Here is a 16,946-nt window from a genome sequence, read left to right as displayed (position 1 = left end):
CTGTGAGCAAACAACTTATTTTCGCTTCGTTACGATGGTGTTTCCTTAAGGGCGGTATTTTTAGTTTGTGCACGAATATAAGCGCCCAGTGGTCCCCTGTTTGGATATAAATCCGTGCACTCCTCTGCTCTAGGAATAGACAAGCCTGAATATGACCGTCGAAGAAACAACACTAGAACATCGGCGCGGATAGCAGTGATGGCTAGCAATGGCGGATGAGAAGGCGGTGGCATCTAGGCTTTTGGTCGTTGTTTCCTTCCAATGCAGTGGGAAGGCAGCGACTTGGGCTGGTTCTTTCGGCGAAACTACGGCGACGTTCCATCAGCTACGTTCAGCGAAATGGGCATTATTATTAGCACCTACAGCACATATACATATACAGGGTGTTCAAAATTAAGCTTTCACGAGCGCTACGCAAACACAGCGATGACAGGAAACCGGATGATAACTTTACGCTACTTGTGTAAGAAACAGGTGCTGCTAATTATGTAGCACCTGTTTCTTACTCAAGAAACAGAAAAAGTAGCACCAGTTTTCTTTTGTTCGCCTATTTATAAAGTGCTAGTGAAAGCTTAATTTTGAACACCCTGTATATATATATATATATATATATATATACGATGGAACGATGCGGCAGCACCAGAGGACACGTGTTTCGCCGTGTTTGCGGCTCGTCGGCCCTGGGTAGCTGCGCATCGTTCCGAATTGGCAAACCAGGGGTCACTCAGCGAGCGATATACACCTGGGATATATATATATATATATATATATATATATGTCTGTAACTCAAACATCGCCATGCCAGTACTGGACAGCTGTTTCGGCCTTCTTGGACCTCATCAGCAGTACGCAGGCAGGCAACGTTTGAGTGGATGGCGTCAGAAGGTCACGTAACACGTGATTCCTCCCGTCAGGGTGAGATAACTCACTCACTGAAAGCCCAGTGCAAAGCCAGTGAAGTATAATAGGAAAAAAAAAATAGCCGGAGCTCTTTGGCTGCACGTATAGCATATGTCTGTAACTCAAACATCGCCATGCCAGTACTACTGGCAGTACTACTGACATGGCGATGTTTGAGTTACAGACATATGCTATACGTGCAGCCAAAGAGCTCCGGCTATTTTTTTTTCCTATTATATATATATATATATATATATATATGTGTGTGTGTGTGTGTGTGTGTGTACCAATCAATCATTTTTTATTTCATTCATTCACATAATACATACTATACAATTAACATAAAACTGGAGGAACCAGAGGGAAAATCCCGGTTATATAGAGAGAGTGGAAGGGTGAAATGGGACAATGTGCATAACGTAGCCATACGACGATAGTCTTAACATTTAAACCATTTAAGATCAACATAAGAGAACATTTATATCAGAAGACCCAGATTCGATTCCTAGCGCCAGCGCCTGTTTTCCCTGAGTTGTTTGAATTCGTTGATTTCTGGGCCTTCGAGACTTACGCGTCTGTGTCGTCCCTAACTGTGGTCTGCTTCGGCCAATTCTCGTTGATGACGTCACTTAACGTCCTGTCCGGTTGCGAGAGCATTCCAATGGAGTCCCATATAGCGGTCCGTAATTTAACTTTCACTTCGCTGAAAGAGAGGGGAGTGGTCGAGGTCCCAGTGGAGCGATAGGGGAGGCAGGAACGATATGATATCTGTGATAGCAAAAAAAAAAATCTGCCGAAAAAAGAAAGCCAAGTTTTGCGATCTTGGCGTTCGAATCTTCCTTCCCGTCTTGTAATTCATATAGTATTTGTTGATACTGTTAGCCTTTGGTGGGCTGTTGCACGAGAGGGGGGCAAGTACCACAAGAAACGCACTTGCAACGATGTTTGCACGTGCATCAATGTTTCACAGTCACTTTGTCTACCGTAACTTGGCACTACTATTACGGTGACATTTATTCGCAAGCACGAAGCCAGTCAGTGATCGCACGCCTCGAGGCTAAGTTCCGAAGATCGCCACGAGGCATCGCCTGCTTTCGTTGTGAAAAGCAGTGTTATGGAAACTTGGTCGAGACAGAAGGCCAAGCATTCCGGGAAGCCTTTCAATCAAGCGGAGAAAATATACCCGGACGACGTAGTACACAGAGGAGAGGGAAGTTTGGGACGCGAGCCATTGATTTCACTCCCTGTGAATGGGAGGGGGAACAAAAGGGAAAGTTATAGGGAGAGACTCTGCGGTCGCTGTACTTTATGGAGTGCACTCTATGCCGAATCGATTTCAAAGACCCATTTTCCTCTCTTTCCCGGTTGCCAGACGTTATTGCCCCCTACTGTTTATGTGGCCCTTTTTTCTGTCGCAGCGGGGCATTGTGTTATGATGTGCCGGCGTGAGTGACACGATTTTCATGCTTGGAAGAGCCCTTTTTTTTATTAAAATATCCACATGGAGCGAATTTGGTTGGGATTTTTGATGGATTTCTGGGTCTCCTTTGTGCCTAGTATAACGTTTTGGGACGAGCCTTTATTCGTCCACGTGCCGTTTATAGGAGAGAAGAAAAGAAGAGAGAGAGAGAGAGAGACAGAAGGCGCATCGTATATTAACTTTTCACACCTTTCTCGCACCAATCTTCTCCACCGTATTGTTTGACATGGCCTTGTGGGAGGGGATTCGCCGCGACAAGTGAATTCGGATTTAAGCGTAAATTATCCATTTGCAATAGCGTAGCCACAAAAATGTTTCGTAAAGGGTTTTACGGGAACTTTACACGTCGCGGGAGATTTACCCTTATTCCCTCTCCAAAATGCACTGCCGAAGGTACGACTTCGTGGGGGAGGGGGTTTGACCCCCCTCGTTTCGTGGACATAGGGGCCCACATGCGCTGCTCGAAAGAAAGTACCAAAGCGCCAAAGTACCAAAGCCCTGGAAGCTCTGGAAGTACAGAAAACTCGCTGACGCGTCATTATGCGCGCAATGCCTGTATTGGGAAAGAAAAAGCGCAAAAATTTTCTCGCGAAATGAAAGCTGCCGTTACCTTGACAGTAATACAAAAGGAACGGGATTTATGCGTTGTTTGCGGTGTGGCCTCCCATTGGTCTCCGAAAACGATTTCCCGCGAGGATTGGTCATCGTGTCGCGCCTGTGACGCGCGTCTAGACTGGCGATTTCTTTGGCGCTGGAATCGCAAACGACGCAGCGGACGAATCCTTTAGGTTCAGGTTCAGATTCCGCGTAACCCCCCCCCCCCCCCTTTTTTTTTATAATCAGGGCAGGTGTACCCGACACCACAGGCGTGGTCTGGACGAAGTAGTCCAGGTGTCTAAATAACGATAAAATCGTCAGTAAAAGAAAAGTCGTTTGTGACAAAAAATAAAATAAAAAATTGTCCATTGCCCGTTGGGCGCAGCGCGTTGCTGGGTGTCGACCGGTAGAGTCTTCGCTTGGCCTGGGTTGACTGGTGTCTTCTGTTGGTATCTCTTGAGTGGTTTCGGTTTCTGTTTCCGTTGGTTTGGGGGTGCGTGATGTTTGTGTTTTTCGTGTCATGCCTTCGCTGGCTTCGGGGCTTGACTGGGGGCAGAACATCTGAAAGATGAAGTTAATCTCTGCCCGAAAAGTAATCAAGTACTGAGTAATCGATTACTCAATAAAGTAACTGATTACCCCAAAAGTTACTCAAGAAGTAATTGATTACAAATAACGCGTTGCGCACACGTGTCCGCCTCCGACACACCCGTTGCCGCATGTACAAAAATGTACCCAGCATTCCGCTACCGCGTCCGTAGATCCGTCACGTTATTGGCCGTTTCGTGGGGTGCCTCGCATGCGTCGGTGTTATTAAAGGTCTCCGTATTGACTTTTGCTGCTGTGTTTCGACCGGCGTCCTCCTCTTTCACACTTTCCCGTTTTGACGTCCTTGCATGCGCAGTGTTGCCGGTCAATCATTGGTGTTTTCAACTGTTGCCCCAAGCGGATTGCAGGTGTATAGTATACGTGGCGGTTTAAAAGCGATTCGAGAGCTTACAAAAAAGTAAGGATCTGCTCTTGCTGAGATGGTGAGACGTCGTGCGAAACTGTTGTTCGAGTGGTTTCCGGTATCATCTTTGGTGAATCGGGTGAGGTGGGTCAAATCGTTCGTTTGCTTTTTGCTAATAATAGGCTATGTTTCGGTGTGTGGCGGTGTTGTTGAGATTTATGGCGTCAGTTAAACTGTATGACCTTTGGTTAAAAAATCGAGGTTGTGGTATATTCGTAACCTTTGGGATGTCAGGAACATGTGTACGAAATATCTCCTTCCAAAACTGCGCAGATCGTATTTAAACGAATTTATTACGAAGTGAGCGCTTCGCCAGTGTGTGAAGCCAGAGGGCGCTGAAAGCAGCACACACTGCTGACACCATCCGGCAAGGGAGAATGCAGGTTTCGAAGCAGACGACAATGCTGGGTGACGTCACGGTATCCTCCTCTGGACGAACCGCCGTATAGCTCTGTTTTCTGCTCTTCGCATTTCGGTTTCGGTTTGCTATTGTCATCATTTACGAATTAATTACTCTCGCAAAATGAATGCGAATGTTGTATTCGGTATCGGGGGGGGGGGGGGGGGGGCGGTTCGTGTTCGGTATGATGCTCACCTAATTTAAAAACAGTGTATCATTTTTCTGTGTAGTCCCCCTGCCCTGCATTTTGAATGCAGGTCTGCGCCGTCGTTTCGGCCGTGTTCCGGCAAAGAGCAAGTTTTTCGGTCGGGTGTGTAGTCAGTCCCTCTTGCTCGACGTCTTCGTCGGAACCAATCGTCCGGACGCCGAGGTCCTCCTTGATACTGCCGAATATGTGATAATTCGAGGACGCGAGGTCCGGCGAATAATATGGCGGATGTGGGAGACACCCAAATCGAAGTAGTCAAACGCGTGACGTATGCGACACTGCGTCGCCATGTTGGATCGGTACACACTTTGAGAGCAGTCCACGACGTTTTTGTTCCCCTGTTTAGTCCCCTAACCCGACATTTACTCCCCAGGACTGCAAATTGTCACTAAACTCCGCGCATGGTCTCCTGAATGCAACAGTCTACGTAAATATGTGGCCTTGGTCAATTTGAGCGGCATAAAAAGGCTGTATAACGTAGCCATTTTCCAACCACACAGAGTAAGGAACAGGGCATCTTTCTCCGCAAATTGTGCCCTATGTGTGGCGCAAGATTTTATATCACGCGATATATCACGGTTGACGATTTGCGTCAAAGATTTTCATGCATGCACACCAATTATGTACCTGGGACTCTTACAACAGCGCTTGAAATGCAGTCTCCGCTCTGTGACATCTATTTACTCCCGTGCATTTACTCCCGAAAGGGACTTTTTTTTGTGGCAACGCATTTAGTCCCCAAAAGGAGTAAAAGTACCCCCCTTTTTTTTCTTAGAGTGTATCGGTATTCAATGTTGAACAACTGTATCACTCTTAGAAAAAAGTGTGGAGAAGTTACACCTTTTAGGAGGTAATAGTTGTCGCATAATGTTGTGCCTAAAAGGTTGCAAAGTTCTACCTGCTACCTGGTTCGAGTCGGCGCAACAGATTAGGGCAAATCCCGAAAGAAATTTTAGTTGCGGTTATCTTCGTTAGGCTCAATGTCCACTGCACTATCGATTCTGGGAAAGCAACACTGCTTGAAAGTGCGTCGCTTCCGTGACTGTAATAACAGCTCTTATACACACACTTTGTGCTGCACCTGCAAAGAGGCGGTAACAGGCAAGGTTATCACTCTTTTACATCCTTTCGTCAGACGCTGTGTTGACTGAGGTGGTAACTATATAGAAGTTATCATCTTTTCACACCTTTGTTTTTCTTCTGAGCGTGTACCGGCCTTGATGGTACCCCCAAAGAAGAGGCTTCGATAGCCTTTGCAACTACAGTGAACCTTCGATAATACGACCCCCGATAATCTGACATACGCGCTTTACGACCATACTCCTGGGGAACAATGCACTGAAACCTCCGCAAATCCCCCCCCCCCGTTAATATGACAATTCCGCATTATGACCAAAGTTTTCGGGAACGACCATGGTCATAATAACGAAGGTTCACTGTATACAACATTAAAACATCTCTTTGGACTTGTTGATGATAGGCTTTCATAACGTAAAAGTGATAAAACCAGGACGAACACAAGACACACACAACCTCGAGTGCTCGATGTTGTGGTGTGTCTTGTATTCGTCCTGGTTTTACCTCTTTTACGTTATGAAAACTGTATGCAGCACTGCGCGAGCCTCCAGCGAACTTTCTCGCGTACATTTATGCGCTTGATGCAGTGACATGCATGTACTACCATAGAAGGTGTCGAACCGAAACGTTTTTCGTTCCGGTTACATCATAAACGATCCGGTACCGGTTCTGCTCCGGAGCAAAAAAATAACGGTTCCTACCGGTTTTTAACCGGTTCCGCTTCTGCTGGGAATATTCATCCCCACAAAAAAAAAAAAAAAAAATCAATGTTACAAAATGTAAATCGGTTTATTCCGCATACATGGTATTTAATATACTCTGAAGCGAAGCTTATTTAGTGACTCTGGGATTGCCAGATCAATCAGATATCAGGAGCTTGCACGTGCCACGCGGAGGTCGACACAAAATGCAACGTACAGAGTATAGAAGACTTGTACTACCACACGCAACGAGAGTATTAAGTATGATATAGCATTCGGAATTCCGATTAAGGTTTTAAGGTTATTTATTGGGACACCTTCGCAGTTTACCTACACTGGCTTCACGTGTTACGAAAAGGCTTTTGCCTCAGGTACAGTTGATCTGCCGCGGTAATATTCCTGCAACGGTCGTGGGATGCAGAGTTCCTTTCGGGTCACGTCGTTTCTCACCAAGTTCCGTTAAGGTGACAGTCTCTTTTGTAACTTGGCGAGTTCATGTTCTCATTTATTGTAAACCACGTTATGATCCAGACATAAGTTCTGACTGTGCGTATTTCTTTGGGGCTTTACTCGGCCATAAGACTCCCTAGAGGTGACTCGAATAATTCGCCGCATTATTAGCGTAAGCACAACGTGACGTTGCTCGGACGTCTACACTTCCTCGTGAAGCGTGCGCAATAATAAATGCGTCACCCTATGTTGCATGCACTTCCTTAGGCGCGAGTCTCAGGTTTCCTTGTATAGAAATGCCCGCACTGTTGTACATCATATATAGTGTAGCGTATACAGTGAACCCTCGTTATTATGACCATAGTCGTTCCAGAAAATGTTGGTCATTATGCCGAATTGTCATATTAACGGAGGGATTTGCAGAGGTTTCACTGCATTGTTCCCCGGGAGTATGGTCGTAAAACGCGTATGTCGGATTATCGGAGGTCATATTAACGGGGGTTCACTGTAAATCTGAACGCTGCTAAAAGACATGCGAGGATGGCCAAATGGATATTCAAATATGCAGCACAAAAGCTCTAAGTGGTGACCCACATATAGAGATGTGTGTGGACCGTTGATAACACGGCATCCGAAGTATACCGTATGTCCGCCGCACCCAGTCAACGGATAAGACAGCCGAGTCATGCACGCTGCAATTGGATCCGGTACGCACGATGACTTATCGTGCGATAACGGTGACGATCTCAATTGTCTATTGTCCGCGCTGTCTCGCAATGTTCTGTTGTACAAACTGAGTTAAAAGTTAGGACATCGGCAACAACGCGACGCGTCCCTGTTCGAATGCACATTCATCTCGTATTCGTCTCGGTGCTTTTCGGTGAAAACCGCTTTCACCGGGCGCATGCGCAGCCTATACCTCCGGTACCTTCCCTCGGATTGGAAGAGGGCACCGGTGGTTTTCTTTGCTCAATTGGTTGAAAACAAACCCGTCATTTTGTCGAATGGGATTTCCCTAACTCTCCCTGAGTCTTTGCAACCCTCCCCCCCCCCCCTTTAAAATTTCTGAGATTGCCCAACACAGCTCGGCTACCAATGCATACACCCATAAACATGTACCCATGAACATATACCCCCCACCGGAAGATCGGTACGCCCCCTAGAGGTCGACTTCTGGAGAAATTACTGCGTGGCACTCGATCAACGTAAACGCTGCCCTGCTGCTTAGCAGTGATCAACAACAGGATGCAAACACATGCTTGCTCCTTGCGCGTCTGTTTTCACCATGCATAGTTCTCTATAGAGGACGATTGCGAGGGGGCACCACTTCTGACCATAGGTTGAGAAGTTACCCGTCAAAAAGAACTCGTGTGAAAAATGTAACTGAGTTAATAACGAAGTTCTTCAACCTGAAATGTAACTCGCAGTTACTGAGTTACTTTAAAAAAAAAGAACGAGTTACTTCCAAGTTACTTCGGACACAAAATAGCATTACGCGGGAGCAGCGTGCGGGAGCAGTTGAGTTAGACCTTGAGTTGCCTGCGGAGGGGTGCAACACGCTTAGTTGGTTTATGTCCAAGAATAGACCTCTCCTTGTTTGTAAACAAATGACGTCATAGTGTTCGACAGCGCCACAAAAACTGAACTACGCTCGACGCTAGTGGTGAACAAGGTCGCGCCCGAAAGCCACGGTCTTAAGGGGATTATGATATGGTCCCTTAAAGGGACGCGACCCTCGGTCCTGCTTTTCTTTCAATGGGAGCGAACAAGTGCCCGTTCGTGGAACCCAGTCCTCTGCTTCCGATCTGTTTAGGTTTCAATCTGTCTACCAGTGTCATGATGACTTTTCTCTGGTAGAGGTCTATTCGAACGCTTTGCATCTTACTCCCTGTGGGCGCATAATGGTTCAGCTTCATTTCAATGGCAGCGGTTCTTACTTCCTGAATAAAATAGTGTCATTGATTGAATATCACGTTTTATGGCAAAAAATGCCATGAAGGAACCGGAGAGAAAGCAAGAAAATATGTGGACGTGAGTTAAGTTACAAGTTACCAAAAAAAAAAAAAGGAACTTAGTTACAGTAACGATTTACTTGTAACGAGTTACCTTGAACTCTGCTTCTGACGATACCGGTGCAATGCAATGCGGTGCAGTGCAAGGCTACACTACATGAACGTACACCGTTCGAAACCCTGTTTCATTTATCCGGCAGTTTTTCTGGAATCACAATGCGCAATATTTTCGCTGTGCAGTGTATTGTCACTGCACAGTCAAATTAAAAAAAAAGTGAAAAGAAAGTATACATATATATAAGAAAGAGTGACAAAGCACTATGGAGACGTCTTCCAGCGGGGCTTCCCTCGGGAAGGAGAGGGGGGTTTCCAGAGAGTTGGGCATATCAGGCTCCTCTCGCTCACACCACAGCCTCAGGTCAGCTCCTCTCGCCTTTCCTACGCCAGGGCTTACATTATTTATTGCACACAACCCCGCGCAGCCCAAAAGCGAAAAAAATTCTGGAGGTGAATATTTCACTGCTCCTAATTAAGAGTGTTCGTTGCAACTGCAAGCGGTTCGACTCGAAGATTGCCCATATCTGATCATGTAGCTGCCCTATACTCGTGCTTGCACACATTCGTGCGCGAATAACCCGCGTCGTGCTCAAGGGCGTCGTCGTTTCTCATCGGTAGTGGTGTCCGAGTTTGTATGCAGGTCCTTATCGAGCCACTTGACGCCGCTCCGTTGCATATGTATTTCTTTTTAGTGATATCATATTCGCGCTCTCGGGTTTCCTTTCGACCACCACCTCATTAATTGTATACAACGCAACACGAACCTCCTCCACGTGCTTTCGGATAAGCAATAACAAGCAGTGTAGCGGTGAGACGAGAGGAAGGCACTCTGCCTTTGTCGTGCGCCGGAAGTAATTTTTGCCCGTGTCCTGATAAGGTTTCTCTTTCCGGTATCATCTTTAGAAGTGCTCAAAGAAACTCTCCTCCAAAGAGGAAGAAAATGTGTGGAAATGAGTGCGGATATGAAAATTCGTACCCGCACCCGCACATCCCGAAGCCTATCCGCGTACCCGCCGATATACCCGCAGCCCAATGCGTATACGCATGTTTCAGTTATACCACATGATCGTGACAGCACGAGATGATTTATTGATGCTGAGGACACTGTCCATTAGCGAGCCACTTTTCCAACGCGTACGCTGTGGCCACTGCTGACATAGTTGCCAGCCTACTCATGCGAAGTGTACCGGTCTTGGTGTCGAAAGATAGCCACATTTAACCCTATGTGGCAAACAACAACAACAACAACAACAATTTTATTTTGAGACGATGAATTGGATATGGAACGTCTTGGAAAGTATTTTGGGCCAAATGTTCGCCACGAATCGGGTCATACACCAAAATCCGACGGGTTGGTTTTGCGCCTGCGGGTATTGCGGGTATACCCGCGTAATCCGCGGAAGTAGTGCGGGTCTACCCGCACCTTACGCGCGACCTGCGATGACACGGAAATGTGTACCCGCAAAGAACAAACTTGCGCAAGTGTCCGCGGGTATACCTGCACCGCGCTCATCTTTTAAAAAGTGAACACCCGGACTCCACGAGGGGACGGTCATTCATCGAGACATTACCGCATGTCTTGTATGGCCCTGCCATTTTCTGCGCTCCACGTCTCAGCCTTCCCTCTCGCGCCGCATCCAATGCGCCATTCCATAACCAGTGCTAAGGTAAAGGACATAAGGAAATCCTCGTGGCCCGACGGCATCCAGGACGGTTAGTCCAGGATGCTGGTCCGCCAAGCTGCTCATCGTCTTGTGTCAGCCTACTTCACTCGACCGGAGAGCCTGAGACTCTGAAAGGAGATGTACCATCAAAAGGTGGAGGTCTACAGAAGGGACGCCGGGATGCCATTAGCGTGAGGTGCATGAAACGGGAAACATTTCCTTGAACCTAATGAGAACTTGGACGACACACGCACACACAAAAGAAGGAAAAAAAGAAAAGAAACGAAGTGGACACGGACACTCATAAGACTTAGAGACACTTTCTTTTTGAGCGTGTCGTCAAAGTCCTCATCAGGCTGAAGGAAATGTTGCCCGTTTCACATGTTCCACCAGCTCGCTTGCCTCCTGCTGCTAATTGCTCATCGTGGTACAGCCGAAAGCCCACGTACAGACCCTTGTGCGGGCAAGCCAGCGCAAGGGATGGACCACCGATGGAGTCAAGCAGTGACGGCGGATAACTGCGCGCTAATTGATTATTTTTGCAATTTCAGCTCCGAGTCTTGTAACCTAAAGCTAATCGATGTATGAAGATGCATGCTTCGACACGTACCGCAATCTTGGGCGTGGTGAACAGTCTGGTTTAAAGAAAAAAAAAATCGATACTTTCTACGGCAAGCAGTATGAGGAAACGTAATGCAGAATCTTCTTCTTTTTAGTTTTTTATTATTATTTTTTTTTTTTATTGCATGAGAGAGAATCCTCCCTCCCGACATCTCGACGACATGGACGGTGTGAAGCGCACCACGTATATTTCCGTCGTCGTCTTTATTTCTCGTAAAAAGGATAAGACCTCTGTCTTCATTAGTGTTTTATGGCGACATCCAACCAAGTGGCGGAGGCCACTTTTTTTACGACCCCTCCGGGGATTGATCTGTTCCTGCTCTGATGGAGCTTTTTAAGACGACGTCTTCTGCCACCAGAGGGAGGAGGATTCATTCGTCTGCGCCCCTTTTGATGGACATCTGGGGGGGAATGATAAAGGTGCCGCTGTGGGAAGCAGTAGGCCTCAATGTCTTCAGCGCACTCAAATTTATTGTGTGTAGAATTTGGGGTGGCGGTCTCTTTTTATTACTCGGTGTGTGCGCGCACGAAATGGTAAAACGGCTCTGGCCGGCTTAACGTTAGTTGCTGGGGCTGGCACTCGTGATTAAATGAGCATGAATGGGCTGAGTTGGGAGTTCAACTTTACGTATGACGCGCTAAATGTTAAAAAGGCGTGCACACAAACGAACAAACAAACAAAAGCGTGTTAGTCAAAGTCTCCGATAAATTCCGAAGCGTATAAAACACTGGTCTGTGAACGTTCCCAGTGACGCGGCCTGGAATACACATGCCCTACACGATGCCTCGTGTGCGGAATTGATTTCGTTAGCCTCGTATAACCGTTACGACATTTGTTTTGTTGCTCAAGAACTTTCAGGCATAACGTGCACTAATTTCCCTTTTAGTAAATTTGCATTCTACTAAATTTGCATTCTTGGCTCGTTTCAGAGCAATAGACCTATACAGAGAAACGTCATCATGACGTTGATAGACAGACTGAAATCGAAACTAATCGGAACAGGAGGGCTGGGTTCCACGAATGGGCACTTGTTCGCTACCTCCTATTGAAAGAAAAGTAGGCCCCACGGTCGCGTACCTTTCAGGGACCACCGTAATCCCCTCAAGGCCGTGGCTTTCGGGCGCGACCTTGTTCACCCCTAGCCTCGAGTGTAGTTCAACTCTACCAAATTGGTGGCGCTGTCGAACAGTATGACGTCATTTGTTTACAAACAGGTCTAGGTTTACAGAGGTCTATCGCGATGTCGAGGAAAATTTTGGTTGTATAGGCAGTGCACTGGAATCCTATACTGTCGCATATCCTAATTTATGGAAACAAATCTGGAATCTAAAAAAAAAAATTGTACATTTTTATCGAGCGCTATATAGATTCGTCACTGACGAAAATTTCGACGTCAGCCGTGCCACTCAAGGTCCCCCCCTCCCACACACACCCCGGAAAACACGTGTGGTACTATATATATTCAAGATGTGGTCAGTATAGAGGTACTAAAGCGGACCAGCACCTGTTCGACATTTCCACCAAGAAGGGGACTATAATATCGACTATATCGGAGACGTAGGATATATAGGAAAGGGTACATTCCCGTCCGTGCCCTGCTTCCGGCGTCCGTCGCGCACTTCCGGGCTCTTGCACTTCCGCCGGATGTAGCGTGTGCTCTTCGGTCCATCAGAGGCCATTTGCCTATAACTCCTTTCTTAGCTCTTCCCTCTAGTCTCGCGGAAAATCGTCTATAGCTCCCACCGTTCGTAGCGTGCGCGACCGTAACAGGATGTGGCATACGCCTATATAGTATATAGACAGTGAGGGGAGAATGTGTATAGGGTCCAGCATCATTGGAGCGTTGTACCGGGTTGTGGGGTTGGCGGTGCGGCACCGTGTTGATGTTTGCCAACGTCTTGATGACGCAGTGATAGAATGCGTGCCGATAGAATAAAGCATTCGCAGTGGTTTGTTCGTCGAGTTGTATTCCTGCTTGAAACATGGTAATATATTTCATGGGTATCACGGGTCGTAAGCGCTTAGTTATTCTAGATACGCGTATATAGACCTCTCCCGGTTTGTAAACAAATGACGTCATAGTGTTCGACAGCGTCACCGATAGACCTCTACCCCAGAAACGTCATCATGAGGTTGGTAGACAGACTGAAACCGAAACAAATCGGAAGGGGAGGGTTGTGTTCTACGAATACACGCTTGTTCGCTGCCTCCTGTTGAAAGAAAAGTAGGACCGAAGGTCGCGTCCCTCTCAGGGACCATCGTAATCCCCTCAAGACCGTGGCTTTCGGGCGCGGCCTTGTTCGCTCCTAGCTTCGAGCATAGTTCAACTACCAAATTCGTGGCGCTGTCGAAAAGTATGACGTCACTTGTTTACAAACAGGGAGAGGTTTATTTGGTAGAGTTGAACTACTCTCGGAGCTAGGGGGCGAACAAGATCTCACCCGAAAGCCACGGTCTTGAGGGGATTATACGATGGTCCCTGAAAGGGACGCGACCTTCGGTCCTACTTTTCTTTCAGTAGGAGGCAGCGAACAAGTTCCCATTCGTGGAACCCAGTCCTCCCCTTCCGATTTGTTTCGGTTTCAGTCTGGCTACCAACGTCATGATGACGTTTCTCGGGTAGAGGTCTAATGGTTTTAGACATTCTGGCACTTTCATATGCATGCATGTAGCCCATTACATCATCCATGTATTGTACTGCACGCTAGAGTTTTGAAGGAGAAGGAACTATTAAGCAAACTTAAGCGTCTTGCACTGAAGTGTGTGAGAGAGAGAGAGAGCCTCGGCCATTGCTGTAGGGTTTATTCACATGACGTCATCCGCAGGAGAGCGCCACTGCTGCTAGCAGGTTTGCCGCCATAATGTAGGTCCTTAGGTTTTGACTGTCCCGGCCTTCACCCACTTCGCAGTCACCGTAAATTTGTTGTTTCAAAGTTACTGTAGTGTTTGAATATTGTTAGTACTATGGTGCAAGGAATTTCTATGGTTTCGACGCTAATGGTCCTCTAAATAGAGCAAAGGCAGCGAACGAAAACCGAAACCAAACCTCGAGGGACCTACATCGTGGCGGCGATTTCGCTTTTTCGAAGCTACTGCCCCCTGGAGGAGTGACGTCAGCGAATAAACTCTATATTGGTTTGGTTCTCGTGAACACGTGACGTCTCCCGCGGCCGCCTCACTGTCAGATGTGGTGTCACTGTCTTATCAGAGCCCGACCATCTTCGGTATTGGCGGTGCTGATTTTCTACGCTACGTCCATTTTACCCCGTTGCTGTAACACCCTTTGGGGCTAAGTACCACCATCCATTTAACACCGAATAAGACACGTTTCTTTATAGTCAACATTGGACCCCCATTAGATCACTGACAAGCTAAGTAAGGTAAGAAAGAAAGAATTAAGTTCTGCTGATTTCACGTCAATTGAAACGAGCTGGCAAACTTCCGGACACCCAAGACTACACCTCTAAAGTACCTTTTCAGTTGGCAGTGTCAACAAAGCTGCGTCAGTGGACACACTCGGCGTTTAGCTCTGCAAACAGGCGACGAGGCCAGGTACCGTGTTTCCAATGAACTATTCGTTACCCCTCTAAGGTCCCACCAGCTCGGAACTCGAAGTGCCCTCTGTGGCTGGCTCACGGAATGATGGATGATGTGCTGACTTTTGTGGTCACGAGGTACCCAGCCCATTAGTGTCGGCCACTGACACTAATCTGAAATGGCTGCCCAAACGTTCTGACAATACATACCACCACAACCAGCTCGTCCTAACCACTACGCCATGCGACGTGGCGTAGTGGTCAGGATCATGGCCTTACACGCCGAGACTGGGATGTGATATGCGGGTCCGAATCCCGGCACCGGCTGCGCTGTCTGAGGTTTTCCCTGGGTTTTCCGCCGGCAGACTTTCCGGACGAATGTCGTCACAGTTCCCAGTGATATCCGCCAAGGAAGTATACCAAAACCCCCTTTGTCTCCTACTCTTTCCTGCTGTCCTCTCTCCATCTGTCTACGTCTGTACACCGCTCATAGCCACAGTTGCTTCGTGGCGCTACCACGGAGTTTTTAAAAATAAAGAACATACCACCACACACACCAATGCGTAACGTTGAAGACTGGGAGGTGATAAGTTGCAATTCCACCACCTATATTGCTGTTTCTACCTCCTATATTTCCTGCAGACTTTCCAGACAAAACGTGGTCTCGGGACCTGTTTCCGGCTCCTTCCTGTTGTACTCCCTATACATGGCCACATTTAGCTTCCAGTGCCAACAGGGAAATATAAAAACAATCACTTCGACGCGTGAAATTAATTTAACCATTGGCCTTATAGTCTTTGTCGCGTTACTCTCAAACCACCAGTCTCCGTGCGCTCCTTAGCCGCGTTCCCAGCGACGACATAACAGGGATGGACTGCCAAAATCGCTCGGTGAATACGGTCGATCGGTCGGTCGGTACGTGGTCCAGCGGCAAGGAACCGACCGGAGATTCGCCAAGAAGAATTTCCGGGAACCGAAGGGAAACAACCGCCGCGATACCTGTGGCGCCATCTGTCGTTAAGAATAGAAAAATTTTCGTGATGAACTGTAAATATTATTTCACGGAACAATAGTAAGCATCCGAGGATGAGAGGAATGAATTCTGTCTCACAAGAGCCAATGCATGACGTTGCCTTGAAGAGATAGAAGGTCTCCTCTTCGAGTGCTTGTTGTATAAATATCATACGCGGAGGCTTCCAAGGCCGTTAGAGGGATTGTTAATGCATCAGCTGATAACCGTAGTGATACTGTAGGAGCGCCAAATAGAGACACACAATCGCCTCAAACAGAAGAGGGGTTTCGCAGCTGATAACAAAACCTATACATGTGGGAGTACCCCACATGTATATTCGACCGATAAGATATTGTACAATCTACGAAATGGAACGTTTGAACAGTTCTAAGTCACCACAGCATCCCCACATGGAACGGCATTCAAAATGGCGGCTGTGGTCTTTTCCGGTATTCTCTACGACGAGTTTCTGACCTTTAGTCTGACTAACAAACTCGATGAACCAGAATCATCAACACACCGCGAGAACGAAAATTTGCGACAAACCATTACGCCATCCAAGAAATACTTGGCTGTTGCCAAGTAAATGAAATCCATCGAGGCGGTGGCGGCCATGTTTCAGCATCGTTGAGGAGTCCCCCTAAAGAGAACGATCGGGAGCGAACCGACCGTGACCTCGAAGGGGCCAGGAAGATCGCCGCGCGGGAAGGATAATCCCCTTGAGGTAAAGCGCGTTGCTCCCTTCTCTCCCAACTGATCGTACCGGGTGTGCTCAACCGGTACGATCAGATGGGAGAGAAGGAAGCGACATGTACGGCGCTTTACCTCGTGGGGATTATCCTTCCCGCGCGGCGATCTTCCTGGCGCCCCTTCGAGGTCACGGTCGGTTCGCTTCCGATCGTTCTCTTTTTGGGGACTCCTCAACATGGAGGAAGGAAACACAGGAGCGGCCCTTCCAACTTTTTGCCATTGGGACGAGCGTGCCGGCCTTCGCATTGCATTCTGGGATGCTCCTGTCTACCATGTGACAGCTCACGTGACTCCAAGAGCATGCGCAGGCCAGCTCTCTAAGCAGACGACGGGAGTAGTGATTCTCTTGCAGTTGCATTGTGACAAAGCATTGTGATGAACGCCGCACGTCCAGTTTTATTTGTGTGTGTTCGGAGGTTTACTCTTGGTTTTTCCTTCTACTACGAGACCGGTCACGGTCTGTAGGAC

The 16,946-nt window shown here is 47.5% G+C and overlaps 1 protein-coding gene across 2 annotated transcripts in view; it reads left to right on the top strand.

The window, feature by feature from the left end:
• Positions 1-16,946, top strand: part of LOC135389049 (probable phospholipid-transporting ATPase IM) — a 75,450-nt gene that overhangs the window by 7,078 nt on the left and 51,426 nt on the right. Inside the window, exon 1 of one of the 2 annotated variants that reach the window (XM_064618998.1) lies at positions 5,637-5,703. The exons of the other annotated variant lie outside the window; for it this stretch is intronic. The gene's annotated coding sequence lies outside the window, so the exon portion shown is untranslated. Of the gene's footprint in view, positions 1-5,636; positions 5,704-16,946 lie in introns of those variants that run through there. 2 annotated transcript variants of the gene reach the window in all.

The sequence above is a fragment of the Ornithodoros turicata genome, chromosome 3 (genome assembly GCF_037126465.1).
Source record: "Ornithodoros turicata isolate Travis chromosome 3, ASM3712646v1, whole genome shotgun sequence".
In the NCBI taxonomy this organism is placed as follows: domain Eukaryota; kingdom Metazoa; phylum Arthropoda; class Arachnida; order Ixodida; family Argasidae; genus Ornithodoros; species Ornithodoros turicata.
Note: the sequence above shows the minus strand (reverse complement) of the source record. Positions and strands in the feature narration are given on the sequence as shown.